This window comes from Apteryx mantelli, chromosome 1, assembly GCF_036417845.1.
Source record: "Apteryx mantelli isolate bAptMan1 chromosome 1, bAptMan1.hap1, whole genome shotgun sequence".
NCBI classification, from domain to species: Eukaryota; Metazoa; Chordata; class Aves; order Apterygiformes; family Apterygidae; genus Apteryx; species Apteryx mantelli.
The window spans coordinates 10,148,247-10,164,857 of NC_089978.1; positions in this window are offsets into that span (position 1 = coordinate 10,148,247).

Here is a 16,611-nt window from a genome sequence, read left to right on the forward strand (position 1 = left end):
TTCCCTGAGGGAAAAACTGCATGTGTGGTGTCTGCCTGCAGGGCTCTGCTGGAGAATTAACTACCCTCCCATCCCTACTGCTCTGCTGCACCGCCCTTGTCTGTCTCACTGTCTCCCTGCTGTAGACCCCCATGGATATGCATGTCCTTGCACCTGGACCCCCATGCTCGCTGCAGCAGATCCCAGCCTTTTGCCCCACTTCCTGACCCATTTTAGTTCATTATCTCTCCCACGCCTCTACCCACTGCAGTCTTCCCTGAGAAAGCAGTCCATCAGGCATCATGCTTTTGCTGCTTCCCTTGGGTGAGCACATGCGCCAACGCCAGGGTCAGCTGCTTGGACCTTAGGCAGTGTAACCTCTCAGGCTCGGGTTTGACAGAGCTGCTTGGGGAGCAGCAGGATTCTGCTGGCTGGATTTATTTTTCCCCTCCTGACCTGAGATGCTCTGACTATGACTAATATAGATGAACAAAATCCCAAAGTGAAGGTCATGGTCATTCTTTGGTGTTTTATGACTCTTCTGGTATTTAGTGTTGTGTTATATATACTTCAGAGAAATCCCCCTCATTGTACTTACTGACTTGATAGATGGATACTCATTGCTCTTTGCTTGTCATCTTTCAGTTGGTTTTCAGGCTGTATGAGTTTGCTCCCTTTGCAGACTTCCATCACGTATTCCCAGTCCTTGCTGGAGGAGGAGAATGATGTCAACATCTGCTGTGATGCCAGATGAAAATGTTAACATTTTTTTGCAGAACCATTTTACTTCCAGCACTAGGCTGAAAAAATTGCAGATTCGTTATGTTCATGGGTCGTAGATACTTCCACCAGGGAGCACAAGAAGACATATACAAGTTTTGACTTTTTAGACAGCTAATAATGGAAGCATAAACTGCCTAAAATGACAGTAGCACAACCAGAACTGCAACGCTTCTGTGGCATTTTTTCTGAAATTTTCTGCTATTCTAAATTGGTAAGCTTTCATCTTATAGACTGCTGCCTTGGTAGCACAGACCCAAGATAAATACCTGAAATCCAGAGCTGAGGTTCAGTGTCATACTAATGAAGCTGGGTAAGTTCCAGATGCAACTCAACTGTGTGTCCAGTTGCTTGTGTAGATGCTTAAAGTCCACCCCAGAAAGGTTGCTGTTGGTATCCTTCTGCCAGCTTCGTATATATGATGCAAGTTCAAAAATGGTATCAGATGATACTGGCTCTTTAAAGGTGCATTTGCTGTCTAGAATTTACCTCTGCCCAGATTATGTGTTTTCCCATTCAAGGTGAGCAGAAAGTGCTTAAGAAGCCTGTGTGGATATGTTTAGGCCAAGTCACAAACAACAGTTTTTGATGCTAATGACATGGTTGCTAAGGACTAAGAGACAAGTACGTTAGTCCAGGCAGTGCTCCCATGCAAAGTGACTTCTAACTCTTGCTGGAACCCAGCACCCAGCCAGCGTCACTCTTGGGAATGGAAAGCTCAGGTCTGTTTACCTATGTAGACCTGCCCTTTCTAGCTTGTGTAGATACAGCCCTCTCAGTTCATGAGGAAGATGAGTAAAATATCAGAATGACTTTAGTGCGGATGGAGTGGTTTCACTGCTGAAGGTAAAAGCTCATGCTCCCCTATATTCTTGCAGACCTAGATCTCCAGGACAATCTCAGCAGGACTTGCCTTCTGCAAGAGGCATCCTCCTCAGCAAGGTTGCTCTCAGAAAATATTATTTTCTGTTGTGTGGCCTACGAAACTCCACATTCCTGTATATCGTTTCTCAAACATAGCAGTCTAAAATGCCTTCCATGATATGGACAAGCTGTTCTCCTAGTAGCTTCCCACAATCTCTCATCTGCTGACCTGGGAGCCTTTTATCCCTAATAGTCCCAGCCATCCTACATGAGACCTTTCTGACATCTGCCAGTGAAGCCTCAAAATAATTTTGAGAAAACTTGTTGAGTAGTTCCCCTTCTCCTGTCAGAGATTCCTTTCTTTTGCCCAGCTCCCTATGCTTTTGCATTTGAAGAAGAGGAAAGGGTTTCGTTCCAGATGTTTGATGAAATCCAAAGCAGAGGTGTGCCATGGTTTTATCTGTCCTATGCCTGGTGAATTAAAAATTCAGGACAGCTTGTGTGGAAATCTTTCAATTTCTAACTCTGCCAAGAGAAAATTTTTCTGGACGGGTCCCCAGGTGGGTGGAAACTGATGAGGTACAAAAAGGCAGAGAACAAGAAAATCCGGTGACACTTAAATTGAGCCTTTGTTTTGTTGTTCAGGATTTTCTTCCATACCTACTTTTAACATGGAGCTAGAGCAGGGCACCAGCCTCTTCTCATCAGTGTACGGATTGCGAATCCCTGCCCTGACATGGTAGAAGCGACGGACTGGGGAGGGGGCAGCATGTCACAACAGGCATTTGGAGTAAGTGGAGTCACTTTGATGGATATCACCTTGGGCCTTAATGTTGGTTTGGACCTTTCTATTTCCAGATTCGTGTTTCTGAATAGTGAATATCTCACAAAGGAGACTAGTATTTCCCTCGCTTTGCCCCCTGCTCTCCACCAAGGTGAAGCTAACGTGTGTTGGGGGGGATTTGCAAGTTATTGTCAATTTGGGGGTCTCACTTTTACAAGTTGCCTCTTTTTACAAACCACTGTTTCCTTCCACTCCTTTGGAAATATCTCAGAATAATTTGATTCTGTTCCTTGGGCTACATCACAGTTTCACACTTTTTTCTTATTATTTAGTAGAAGATATTGAATGTTTTATTCTAGCTTCCTCCAGATAAATTTTTAGTAAGATTTGAGGGGAAATTTTTCCTCCCATAAGGAAACTAAAATTGCCATTGGTGACATACTGGCAAAATCAACAATATCTCCCTTACCTTTATGCACGTTGAAATGTGATTATTTTGCTCAGGACAAAAGACTCACCTTTCGTAACTGATAGATTATGCCCTCACATCTCCATCAAATCCAAGACTCGTTTTACTGACAGGCTCCTTTGAACGTAACAAGCATAAACGTGAATTAGAGTCCGCTTTGATCTTAAGGATTTTTTTTTTTCCTGGCGCGGGCCACGGAGTTTTCCGCTTGCTAATTAAAACATGAAGAGGTCAAAAGAATTTTAAATATTAATGCCGAGGCTTTGCCTACAGTGCAAGGGGCTGGCTTGAAATCCAGGCACACTATTAATCTCCTCAAGCTGGTGGAATCTGATCGATGTTTTTTCCCCTCAGCTGCCATGACAGAGGCATAAAAAATGTTACCGTGGCCATGAGAGTCAACGGGAGGATTCCCAAGATTGCTTGAAGGTTACAGAAGACCTGATCATACCAGGTCAAGGACAAAAGACTTTTTCCTGTATTTTGAAAGCACTGTTTCCCTGTTGTTTTAAAGAGTTAAACCCTACTTTCCCATGGCAAACAGCGAAAGCCTTGACCATAAGGAAGAAAAGGTGGGCTGGGCTGGGGAGAGCAGGCCCGGTGCGAGGGAACGCAACATTAAAATGCTGCTGCTTGCACCATTTGTAGTACACATGTACGTGGCTAAAGTCCTGAGCAACCCAGAAATGTTGTTTTGCTCCTTGTCTGTTGGCCATAAAAAAGCAGGAAGTTTCAACACAGGTTGGTTATGATTATTTACACAAAGGGAATTAACTTGCCTAACTTGCTTGTGCTGAGATACTTTTGTGTCTCCTTGGACACCAAAAATAATATCCTGTAAATAGTCTGAAACCAAGATAGAAGCTGACACCCTGAGTCATCTGTTACATCTTCTGGGTGGTGCCCTCAGCCCAGTCAGAAGGGATAACGCGAGGCTGGCGGCACTATTTGTATATACAAGGGTGAGGTTTGGCCTCGTTTATAACATCATGCAGTTCCTCAGCTGTCTGCTGGGACGTCCCTGACAATAACAGATACTTTTTTTTTTCTTTTTAAACTGGAAGGTTTTCAGTTAAATATGAAAATTCGTACCAGACTTAGACTACCACCACTGTGGTGTTTACTTTTCTATTGCCGTTCTTTTTGAGTAGGAAACAAAATGGAGGACTTCATTTTATGATCATATAAATTCACAGGTCTCACATGCCTCAACACTGTGTGCAGGACAACCTCCCCTTTCCCCACCTCAAAAAGGGTGAAGCAGAGCTGGGAAGGATGACCAAAAACGTGGAACAATTTCTATATGACAAAAACTAAGCAGCCTTGGACTATTCAGACCATAAAAGAGTCAACTGAGTTGGGTGCAGTATAGGTCTATGAAATTGAGAATGGTGCAGAAAGGCTAAATAGGGAACAAGTGTTCACCATTTCTTCCGCTACAAGGACTATCAACACCAAATGAAACTTAAGCTGGCAGATTTAAAACAAACAAACTTTTTTTTCCCCCTGTATGATGTGTAATTCAGCTGGGGAACTCCTTGCCTGTGACTGCTGGAATTTTACAGCAGTTGAAAAAGGGGCTAAATGCATTTATGGAAGAAAAATCCATGGAGACCTGTGAAACACATTTACAGAATCACCAAATTGCTGCTGGTGGAAGGGACATCTGGAGATCATATGGTCCAATACCTGCCGAAAGGAGGGTCACCTAGAGCAGGTTGCCCAAGACCATGTCCAGTTGGGTTTTGAATATCTGCAAGGATGGAGACTCCACAGCCTCTCTGGGCAATCTGTTCCCTCTCTGTGTGTTTCCGTCACCCAATCCCAACAACGAGTGCTCTGGGTTATCCCCTTACTGCTGGGAATATTATTTCCCTGAGGGTGAAGGAAATTTCAGCAGTCCTGGTGGGGGACCTGCTTGGTTTTTAAAGGCGCTTTCTGATGGCTCGGTTAGTTACCTTCCTATTCAGGATACCTAGCTACGGCTTGAGAGAAGGGTCTGGAGTGAGACGGTCACTGCTGATGCCCCATGGTGCCCCAATTACTAAGCCCCACTGCTCAGCCTCATCCAGCTGTAGCACTGAGTTGTCTTCTCCAAGTGTGGCCAAGAGTACAGCAGTTCTAGTAAGCGTCCGTGTCATTGCCCTTCACCTCCTACAGGAGTGCATGGGTCCTCTATGCATAGCCAATCTGGGCCTCTCAGCTCCAGGCCCAAATTAATTTTTAATAGACTTTTCCCCATGTCGTTATCCAGCATTTAACATCGGCCAAGGTGTCTGTTGTCAGGGTGATTTGGTGTGGAACTTTGCTTGGTTGTATTTGGAAGGACACTATCAGTTTCTAGGACTGACACAGTTTTAAGGTATTTTTTCCCTCTATTAGAAGTCATGTTCCCCCCTAACCCTCCCATGCCTATACAGCATCAAGGGTTTGATGCTCCTGCCATTGCTCAAACCCGTTCTGATCTGGCATCTGGGAAAAGAGCAAGCTCTGTCTTGCTCGTTCCAGCTGCCCAACTGCTGTGGGCTCTGCCAACCCACTCTCTACAGCCAAGTGTTCTTCTGAGATGTATTATCAAATTTTAGATTGATTGCATCTTTGAAGACAAATGGCCCTGAATTCTCAGACAACATATCAGGAGCGATGCAAACGTCCAGGTGTGTTTCTACAGCAGTTCAGCTGAAGCCTCTGCAGGCTCCCATTGCCAGCACGGAGGTGCCCAGCAGAGGCCTGGAGATCAAATCCCTTTAGAGAGGTGGAACTGTCCTACAACCTTCTGAGAAGTCTAAGCTCTGCACCCACCCACTTCTTGGTCCCAAAGGCAAGGTGGTATTACTCATCTAGGAGTACCAGGGAAGTGAAAAACCTGATACATGACTTGATAACTCCTCTTCATGCTTACAGACTTATAAGGAGCAAAAATTATCAACTTTCATGCAATTTTTGCTAGAGGGGACCAGCAGCAAAACACCTATATTTGGCCATCAATAGCTTGCCAAAATCAGGGCAGGAAACCAGTGATGCCTGGAAGAGCAAACTCAGGATCATTAAGCACAAGGCCACTCACCACCTCAGGCTTCCTTTGACATTTTGGAGTCTGTTTCTCAAGGAGATGCTGTAGTGAATCAAGGACCAGGCTGATCAGATCAATCCTAGAAAGCTGGACTGAGCCAGAATTCTTCCTGTGTAGTGTTCAGAGCTACACATCAGAGGAATTACTAATGACCTCCTCTAATTTGCAATTTACAGTATTTGGAACAAAGCTGCACTGATTAAAAGAACTCGCCCTTTGATAGTGCTGTTGACATGTTAGTCTTCCTAGAAACTTGGCTCCATGCAGTCGCTGCTGATCAGCTGCTTTGTGAGCACAACCTCTGGCTTCACATTCTGTGGTCTGCAGCTCAGGGGAACAGGGAGCCGAACAAAACACTTCCAGGGCTTCTGCTGGTAGTCGTATGCTGCACACTCACTCACCCCAACCAGAGTTTCTGATCACCTGTCTGCCCCCTCTTCAACCTCATGGTCATTGAACCCCAGCAGTAACCTACCTACAGGCTCTGAAGAAATCTGTGTCCCTGCTCCAGGGAATGTAAAATCCAAACATGATCAAAAGGGCCAAGCTCAACCTTTGGGCTCAGCTGGGCAGAGCTGCAGTAGGACTGTGTTTCTCAGCCAGCTTTAGGGTTCGACCATGACACTGGCTTTGGTCTGTACATAGACAGGGATGCTGGACAGGAGTTATTGCGTGGTCCAGCGATCATAATACCGTTCAGCATGGGATTAATTTTTGATTCCTTGACTCACTTTGAAAGTATTTTGCTTTATTAAATTGGCAAAGGAGGGAGGTCTTGTGTGTCCTGTGTTTGGAGGTGCCTCATTTTTGTGGTGGGAAGCGCAGAGAGCTGAGATACAGGGAGCTGCAGTGCATGTGATGGGCAGCAGAGCCTGGTGGCCCCAGTTCTGCGTGGCCGCTGTCTCGTGGTGTTCGTACGGCTCTTCCTAGGTCGTTGCTGGTACTGCTGCAGCTCTCACTGCGTTTGCTGCAGAGCACAAAGCAGCAAGAGAGGCTCAGCAGAAAAGTAAGCCAGGGTTAGCCAGCTGATCTCTAATGATTTTATTTTGATTTAGAGATTTAATTCCTGATGGGACTTGTCACGGCAGTGCTTTGTCCCTTTGTTTTCACAGGAAGTGTCTGATTCCCAGTCATCAGTTATTGCTGTTGCAAAGGAGGAAAATGAGTCATGGAGTTTCCTATTGGCCTGATGAGATATGCAGAGAAATTACTTGTGAGGGACTCTGCCCAGACAGCAAAGCGCCTGGCAGTGAGGGAGAAATGGGGCAAAGAGCTCTCAGATTCATTAGCACAGCTACAAATTGATTGCCTGAATGGATATAAACATGTTTCCCTTGCGGGCAATCATTCTAGGTGGGAGCAGCGCTGCTTTGTCAAGAGCCAGGATTAGACAGGGTGACATACATTTTATAGCTCTAACCTCCAGAATTTACTACATGGACAAAGAAGGGGAGGAAACCGGATGCGTGCAGAGAGAAGATGAATGTGCCCATTTCCTCTCTTTCACCCCTCAGTCTGTTCTCTGAAAAATCACTGCTCATTCACCGGGAAGTTTACAGACTTACATTTATTTTGCTAACAGAGCTGTACTAATCGCAATCCCCACTGTACACAGGCCGCAGGAAACAGCGGTGAGTGTCCCCCAGAGCCAGGCTGCCCGCCAGGGCGGCGGGGGCGTTTCTGTAGCTGGTGTCCCAGGGCAGGAGAGCAGCGTCTTCGCCTCCCCTTGTCAGCTGGAGAGGCCTTTTAACTGTGCGACTCGATTGCACCAAGTCCAGAGGGCAGAAATACCTCCTGCAGAACAGAAGGAGCATTTTAATCTTCCAGAGGGAAATCTTTAGTCTAACAAGAAGAACTGCAACGACTGGTCACTCGGGTCTGGGTCTGGTGATATTTTGACTTCCATAGATTTTCCAAGCAGTCTTCTCTGCTCTCTTCTTTCCATGGTTCTTCTTTAAATAAAAATACCTTTTGCTTTTAAGCTCAAGAAATTAAGGAGGAAAACAAGTTATTACTGTGTGGGAGAAAGCAGCCTCCTGTCTCAGCAACCCCTTGCCATGCATATAATTTTCCAAAAGCTGATGATGGGTTGGGTGGGCCTTTGCTCAGCCCTGCAGGGAAGATTGTACATTTTGTACTAACAAAAACATGAGGCAGTATAAATCCTGCAGCCCAGTCAGAGACAGGGAATCGAGGTGAGGGGAGGGGTTGTCTCCAACTGCAGATTGCTTATGGGCATTTGCCAGGGAGTGGGCAAGATGACCTAATAAGTCTTTTCCACTTCTAATTCCTCTTGTTAACTGGCTGGGGTTCCTCCTTGTGCAGGGATGCATGAAGCAACACAAATGCTGCTCCATGGGTTAGGTCTTAATCTCTGCAACTGGCTTTGTGATCATGCACGAGCAAGTGGAGACTTGGCATCAAGGGCTACGGGGCGAGCGTAGATCCGAGCAACGCTGCCCCTGTACGGAGAGGGGGGATGTCAGCACATGGATATGGTCCTGTCTCTCAAGCAGGGCAGGGGAGCTCAACTCACACTCTCCTCCCATGGCTATGTCCGAGAGATTGCCCCTTTCTGGGGGAAATCATCCATCTCTCATCCAGACATTTTGGGAGAAACTTGCCCTTCAAATCATGGCCTGCAACATGCCATGGCGTTTGGCTTCTCCTCTCTTCTCCTTTTAAGGGTTTCTTCCAGTTGAAAGGACTGAAGAAAATGCAGCTTCATATTTCAAATTTGCTTGCTCTCAGTCTGCAATCACAGCCCTCTTGGCTGTGTAAATGTCATGAACACTCAGATCCAACCATCCTTTCTGCTTGGGCTTCCTCTGTGGAAGGCGATAGCTCTTTACCGCATGTGGTGCTCAGATGCCAAGGTGAGAAATACCTACGTGTTCATAGACGTGGTTCCAAAATTCCTCATCTAGGAATCCTTCGCATCCCTAATTGTCCTGAAGCTGTGAGATGATTCATATCTATATATCTATATCTATATATATATACACACACACGCACACATATATATACACAGGCACAGGCACACACACACATACAGATTATCACAGTGTGTGATACAGAAAGATTGAGACTTTGCTTAGTTTTGCTTCATGTCATTTAATGTGATGATACAGTGTGAGGGGACATTTCATTTCCTTTTTTAATCAAAGGAAAATTAAAAAATAAGTGAATTTTTAATAGAGATAAAGTGCGTACATATTCTTTCCCACCTATACTCTATAAAAGTGTGTATCACTGTGTTAATATCAATCTTTTTTGGTAAAGTTACAAATTTTTATTAAAAATGAACAATAGTAAATACAAACCAAGTAGCTAAAAGTACATTATCACAGTCAAATAAACAGTGGTCTATATATCTCAGCCTCTCCTGTGCTCAGCTGGCCAAGGCTCCTGTGTCACGATCCCTACCACAGGCTCCCTTCTGCTCTCTGCTTCAGCCAGGCCCTTGCAGGGCAGGGTGGTGATCTCACCCCGCTAGGTACCAGGTGCCGATGGCCTGAGTGGCCCGATTTGCTGAGCAGTGGCGTGTATATGACTGTGGGTGCATTTAACCCGATGGGTTATATATACATACATACATACATACATATATATGCAGCTCTTGCATGGGAAAGGAGAAACTTGAGTACTGCTGAGAATTTCCAAAGTCCTACACTGTGCACAGCACCAAATCAAGCAGCATGGCTGATCTGCCAAAGGCATGCAGTATAAAAGCTATCTTATCTCCGCATTTGCTGAATCTACTTAGTCCCAGATTTTCCAGCCCTTCCTGGAGCCACTTCCTGCCTTGTCTTGTTCTGTGTTAGAGAACTTACAAAATCCTTGCGACAGAGACTATGCCTCTGGGTTAAAAGGCACCAGGCAGGATTTAGATAATGACCCAGAGGGCGGAGGCTCTTTTGCAATTTTTGCCGGGAGGATCAAAGGCTAAACTAGGTCTGGAGAATCATCTGCACCCTCTAAGTCAGAGCAGACCTAGAGGTAAAGTGTGAACAGAGAGCGGAAGCATTCTGTGGCAATATCTGTGCTGTTTCTGCCTGCTTTGTAATTAGGCAGCTGATAAGCAAACGGCTTTCCTAGAGCTAAACTTACATTAAGAAACAGCAACAAGCCTCCCCAAGCCTCTGCTCGGATTCCTTTATGGATTCCTACAAAATCCAAGGCTGGCCTTTTTAAAAAAAGAATGGGGCAATTAATGCCGATTTGTCGCGTCTTAGACATCACAATCCCTGAAGGTGTCTCAAGTTGAGCAGCCGACCAGTGATGTGCCCCAACTCATTAAACCCAGCTGGAAATGCTTAGGTGATGCTTTGTAATATTCGAGGGGAGAAGAAGTGGAAATAGCTCATAGAAAAGAGACAGAAATAGAACAACCCTTTGCTCTCAGGGTTTGGAGGGCAAGACCAGACAGGCCAGGAGCAAGCAATCTTTCAGACGAGGGAGATGCAGCAGAGGTGAATTTTCTTTTCCTAGGTGCTAATCAATTCAGACAAATGTTCAGCAGCCCGGACACTGAGACAAATCAAACCCTGACGTGGAACTTTTTTAATTACTGTGTAGCCAGATTAAAAGCAAATACGGTCTGGAAATAATTGGAAAGATATTATTTCCTGGTTCCCGTGGGAACATGAGCAGGGATACTCCGTGCCAGTTGCTGTCAGTGTCAGCTATTCTGAGACGACTCTGAGTACCGAGTTACAGGAACCAGGGCCTGACGGCCCGAGAGCGTGGGCTCAAGGAGCAGCTGAACCGCCGCCGTCTGCAACAGCCCATTATGGGAGCTATCGCTCTCTTCATTAGCCTTCAGGTGGAACAGGAGCACTCTCGGTTACACCCTGCCGTGTTTATGAAATGCTGCGTCCTGCCAGCAAGCAGAACAACTTCGACAGGCATAATTTGATGCATGAGTTTTTCCCGCACAGGCATTGCTGTTTGTTGGGTTGGTTTTGTTTGGAAGCGCTTAATGTACTGAGCTGTGTAAAGGTTTAAGGAAGAAATCCTCTTGGTCTTCGCCGGATGAGAGGGTGAAAAAGACTATAGCCCTCGGCTCACAGAGACGGCCCAGCTCCTCTGCATGATCTGCTGCTTCTGCAGAGGAGCTGGGCCATGTGAGGCTGGATAAAGGTCTCGAACTTGCCCTGTTTCCCATTCCTGTTTGGAAGAGCTCCAGATGTCCTTTCATTCTTCTGTTGAAATAATTTTCAAAATGACATGTTTGTCTACTTTTTTTACAGAAAGTGTTAAATTTTCATCAGGAAACTGGAAATTGAAAAGGTTTTGGTCACTGACTTTGTTTTTTTTAATCAGGTTAAATTAGGTATTTACTGTAGGTACCTGGGCTTTGTCCAAACAGCCAGCTTTCATCAGGAAAATAACTGTAAATGGCAACGATTCAAGCAGCACTACTCAATGGGAACTGGAGGTGAAGCGAGAAGTGCAAGCAGGGACCTTGGGTGACGTGTTTTCCTCAAGAAACAAAGCTCCCCAAGTCAATGGCTCTCCATGTGGCCTGCTCAGCCTTGTGTTTCATTCTCCCTTGGCTTCTGCTGTATTTCAGAGCTTGGAGGGATGTGTTCCAGGTGGGATGAGGTGGAGAGGTTTCAGGGGGTGTGGGGGAGAGAAGAAGGCAGGGACGCTGGCATGTCGAAGAGATGGCAAAGCTGTTCTTGCTGCCAAGGGGAGCAAGAGCCCAGTGGGCGCTGCGTCCTTGGAGGAGCTGCCTGAATCACGGTTCTCAAAAAAAAATGGGCTGGGAGGCACGCTGACATGGTGCCAGCAGACCTTATCCGGGTAATGCTCATGCGAAACTCTACCCGCCCTAGTTTACTGTGTAATGCTTAAAGAAAAGTGTCTTTCAATCCTTTCAACTGCTGGGGTGTAGTCACTGCAAGCCACCCTCCTCTGCTTAACACCCTCCCAAGTGCTGCACTTACGGTTTCTCTTAAGCTTTGCTAATCATTCCTAGCCCTGTTCTTCCTCAGGGTCTGCTTTTCTCTGGGGTTCCCTCAAGGCGACCAGGAGGAAGATGGTCCATGGTGCGAGGTTCAGACCTCAGTGTGTCCCATAGGCAGAACGCAGCCAGGCTCCTGGTGTCCCCAGAACAGAACCTGTCCATGACACAATGCCTCACATCACCTTTTGCAATGCACACCTGTGTGACGGCCGACTGTCACCCACACCATAGTGCCCGTGGAGACACGGTGAGCAGGAGCTGCAGGCCTGTGGGTGGCCCAGGGAGTACAGTGAGGGATGGGACAGTGACAGTAAAGTAGCCTTTTTGATGAGACACCGAGATACCCGTCCCACCACAGCCTTCCTTATGTCTTTGGACAAGTAAGCAGGGCTGAACACTGAGCTGTTTTTAAACATCCGTTCTTCCTGAGGCACATAATTTTTAAAAAAACCTAATCTGCCCCATGCCACTGATGGGTACCATGAGGCTCTGGGTTTCCCCAGGGCAGCAGTGGAAATGAGTTTATTCATGCAGGCTGTCGGGCATTTGGATGTTGTGCAAATGTGCATGGGCACAAGGGGGAGAAATCTGCTGCCCTTCCTGGGTATGTCCATACTGCTGGATAAAGGAGCACGGGGGACTGGACACTGCTCCTTTTTTCGTTGCCAGTGTGGACGTGAACTACATGGCCCCTGGACCAAAGCCCCTGAGTATCCTGCTGGAGCTTTTACCCCTCAGACATTTATACAGGGTGAGAGGGATACCAAAAAGGACCTGAGGAAGCATAACTAGCCAAGGTGTCCGTCTTGTTGTCCTCAGCACTGATGTTTGCTGCTCAGCTCTCTCCTTACTCTACAAATTGGAGCTATCCCAGACAAGGAAGATTATGTATAGACACTAGACACAGCTGTGTGTCGATGTGAGCTTAGGAAACCCCCAGCTTATTCGGACTCCCCCACATACAAACAGCATGAACGTCCAAGAATGGATTCATACTTGATTTATCAAAACCTGTGAAATCTTCTGTTGGAAGGGAAGATGTCAATGAAATGTCAAGGCCTCTCCCAGGCCCTGGTCAATGCGGACAACGTTGTAGCCAGATGTGGAATTTAGTTTTAAATTGATGTGCTGAAAATATTTATTTTCCTTAAAGAAAGAGAAAACAAATCCTCTAGTATGCATCCTCAAATGAACTAAATGTCAGCCTCTTTCTCCACTTGTGGAGTGACAAGCCATCAGGTGAGCTTTTTCCATAGTCTGGCTTGTCTGAGAATTTCTACAGCATGTGGCCCGGTCTCAAGCCACGGTTAGTCATGGCGAGGCAGTTCTTGTTCCAGGGCAGATGGGGATTTTAAGGGGATTTTGGACGCATGACTCGTAAGAGGCATTAGGGAATAACTGTCACATGTAGAATGTGACTTCTGGAAACTTTCCCTCCTCAGCGACCATATTCCTTAATCTCCCTTGATCTAGTGATTCAAAACTCCCATTTCCTTCTTTATTCTGACTTGTGCATAACATTTTATTTATTTCCAGTTCTGTTTTCAGTCTCTTGTGTGACATTGGGCAAAGCTGTTCAGTCTTTTTCTTCTGTTTCCTCTTTCATTCATAGCCTGTCACGTTCTGTCAGGCCCTGTTCATTCAAAAGGCTATTTCATTTTAGCTTTAAGCATGTGGGTTTTGGATCAGAGAATGAGAATTCTTTGGATTAAAGATGATTTATTATGCAATTGTACGACAGAAGGAGGCTCTGGGGTCGTGGAATAATTTAGGTTGGAAGAGCCCTCGGAGGTTATCTTGTCCATCCCCTTGCTCAGAGCAGGTCATGTGATGGCCATGAGTTTTTGCCAGTAGTAATAAATCATCCTCTCTGTTTGTGATTAGATTTTTCCGTGCTTGATTTTCCTTTACTTTATACAGCTGATACCTAAAGGTAGAAATAGATATTCCTAATCTCTGTGTGGAGCAGAAGAATCTTAGCACAAGTAATGACATAGTCAGACCTAAACCCTGTTAATAGACTTTGCTTATTTTTTATATGAGCAATACAGAATTTGTCCATTTCTCACTGCTTGGCCTAAAAGAGATGTATTGCCTTGCTTTTTGTTCATTATCAACCCACTGATGACTGGTCATCCCAGGATGTCAGAAGACTAGCATGTGTCCAAAATGGAAACTTCTTCTAATGGTGTTGGTAGAGGATTAATAGGCACAGCTCAAAGGTTAGTACTGCATAATTGCATTCACATGATAAACAGCAGCAATTTACCAGCTAGGAAAAAGCCCAAAGGGGTGACATATTGCTCAGTTCCCTCCCCACCCACCACCTTCCCAATCCCCTAACAGTTGAATTTACAGCTAAAACAACTAGCAGTGAAATAGTTGAATGGACCTGATGTCTCATTTGTTATCAAGGGAGAGTTAGTGCCTCGGGATCCAGTTCTCAGCAGGTATAAACTGGGAGAGCTCTGTCTGTGGGTGTTGATGTAGTTGTGCCAGATTATGCCAGTGGAGGACTTGGTGCACTGAACTCCCTGTGTCTGAACATGGGGAGACAGACTGATGTAGGTGTCTTCACAAGCACAAGGCTTAGAAATTAGCAATTGCCCTTTCAATTTCAGTAAATCAGGACTACTGAAATCAGCCAGATTTGTGCCTCATTTAAATGCCTTTCACCCCACTAGATACTAATGCAGTAGCATTTCGCCTGGATTGTACCTGGCACAACAGCAGAATTCAGCCTAGTGGAACTACGCAACTGTAATATAGCAGCTTGATGAGAGAAAAGCCCATTTTTAAAAGGAAAAGAAAACCATATAAATTAATAAATCCTCAGAAAAAGGCTGGTTTGATACTGAATTTCTCTGAGGCACTAGCTTGTCCTTGCCACTATAGAGTATGTATTTTAAGATTCTGATTTTTAAACCATAAACATTTAGACTAAGACCATAAATTTTTAAGTAAGTATATAGCATGTAGTGTAACTGTGTAGACAGATCATTTTCCTAGTAAATAAAAAAGTATTTTAAAGCTTGTGTCCATAAATGTACATACCTTTGAGAGTGTAATTCTTCTTGTATTTGGAATGATACTTCAGCATGAGGGAACTGCAAAGCTTTGTTAAGCTTCACAGAGCTGCAATGTTTTATATAAACCACCCTTTCAATTCAGCAAAAAGTACTTAAACTTCTACTTCAGTCCTGTTGCTCTTCAAAAAGAGCATTTACAGCTACCTCAGCAGCAAAGGGAGAACTCCAGAAAACATGGTCCTTCTGCTGAATGGGGTGGGGCCCTGGTGACAAAGAACATGGAAAAGACCAAGGTACTCAATGTCTTTTTTGCCTCAGGCTTTTCTAGGAAGACTGGCCTTCAGGAATCTTAGGTTCCTGAGACCAGAGGGGAAGTCTGGAGCAAAGAATAACTTACCTCACTGGAGGAGGATCAGGTTAGAGAACACAAGTCCATGGGCCCTGATGTGCTGCACCCACAAGTGCTGAGGGAGCTGGCTGATGTCGTTCCGAGGCCACTCTCAATTGTCTTTGAAAGGTCATGGTGACTGGGAGATGTTCCTGAGGACTGGAAGAAAGCATATGTTACTCCTATCTGCAAGAAGGAGGATCCGGGGAACTGCCAGATGGTCAGCCTCACCTTGATTCCTGAGAAGGTGGTGGAGAAAATAATCCTGGAAACCACTTCCAAACATATGAAGGACAAGAATGTGATTGGGAGTAATCAGCATGAATTCACAAAGGGGAAATCAAGCATGACCAACTTGATAACCTTTTTCAATGAAATGACTGCCTGGGTAGATGAGGAAAAGAGCAGTGGATGTTATTTATCTTGACTTTAGTGAGGTTTTCAACACTGTCTCCCATAACATCCTCATTCACAAACTGATGAAGTACAGAACTAGATAAGTGGACAGCAAGGCAGATTGAAAACTGGCTGAACTGCCAGGTTCAGAGGGTTGTGATCAGTGGCGTGAAGTCCAACTGGAGCCAGTCGCTAGTGGTGAACTCCAGGGGTCGACACTGAGGCAAATGCTCTTTAGCATCTTCATCAATGACTTGGGTGATGGGACAAACAGCATCCCCAGCAAGTTCACAGATGGTACATAGTCGGGAGGAGTGACTGATAGAGCAGTTGGTTGTGCTGCCTTTCAGAGGGACCTCTGTAGGCTGGAGAAACGGGCCGATGGGAACCTCATGAAGTTCAACATGGGGAAATGCCAAGTCCTGCACCTGGCAAGGAATAACCACAGGCACCAGGACATGCTGGGTGATGACTTGCTAGAAAGCAGCTTTGCAGAGAAGGACCTGGGGGTGCTGGTGAACAATAAGTTGAACAAGAGCCAGCAATGTGCCCTTGCAGTATAGAAGGCTGATGTCATCCTGGGCTGTATTAGGAGAAGTGTTGCTGGTAGGTTGAGGGAGGTGATCTTCCCCTCTATTCAGCACTGGTGAGACCACATCTGGAGTGCTGTGTCCAGTTCTGGGCTCCCCAGGACAAGAGAGATAGGGACCTGCTGGTGTGAGTCCAGCAAAGGGCCACAAAGATGGTTAAGGGATTGGAGGATCTGTCATTCAAGGAGAGGCTGAGAGAGCTGGGACTGTTTAGCCTGGAGGGGAGAAGGCTCAGGGGGGATCTTAGCAATGTGTGTAAATACCTGATAGGGTATTTACAGGTAAAGA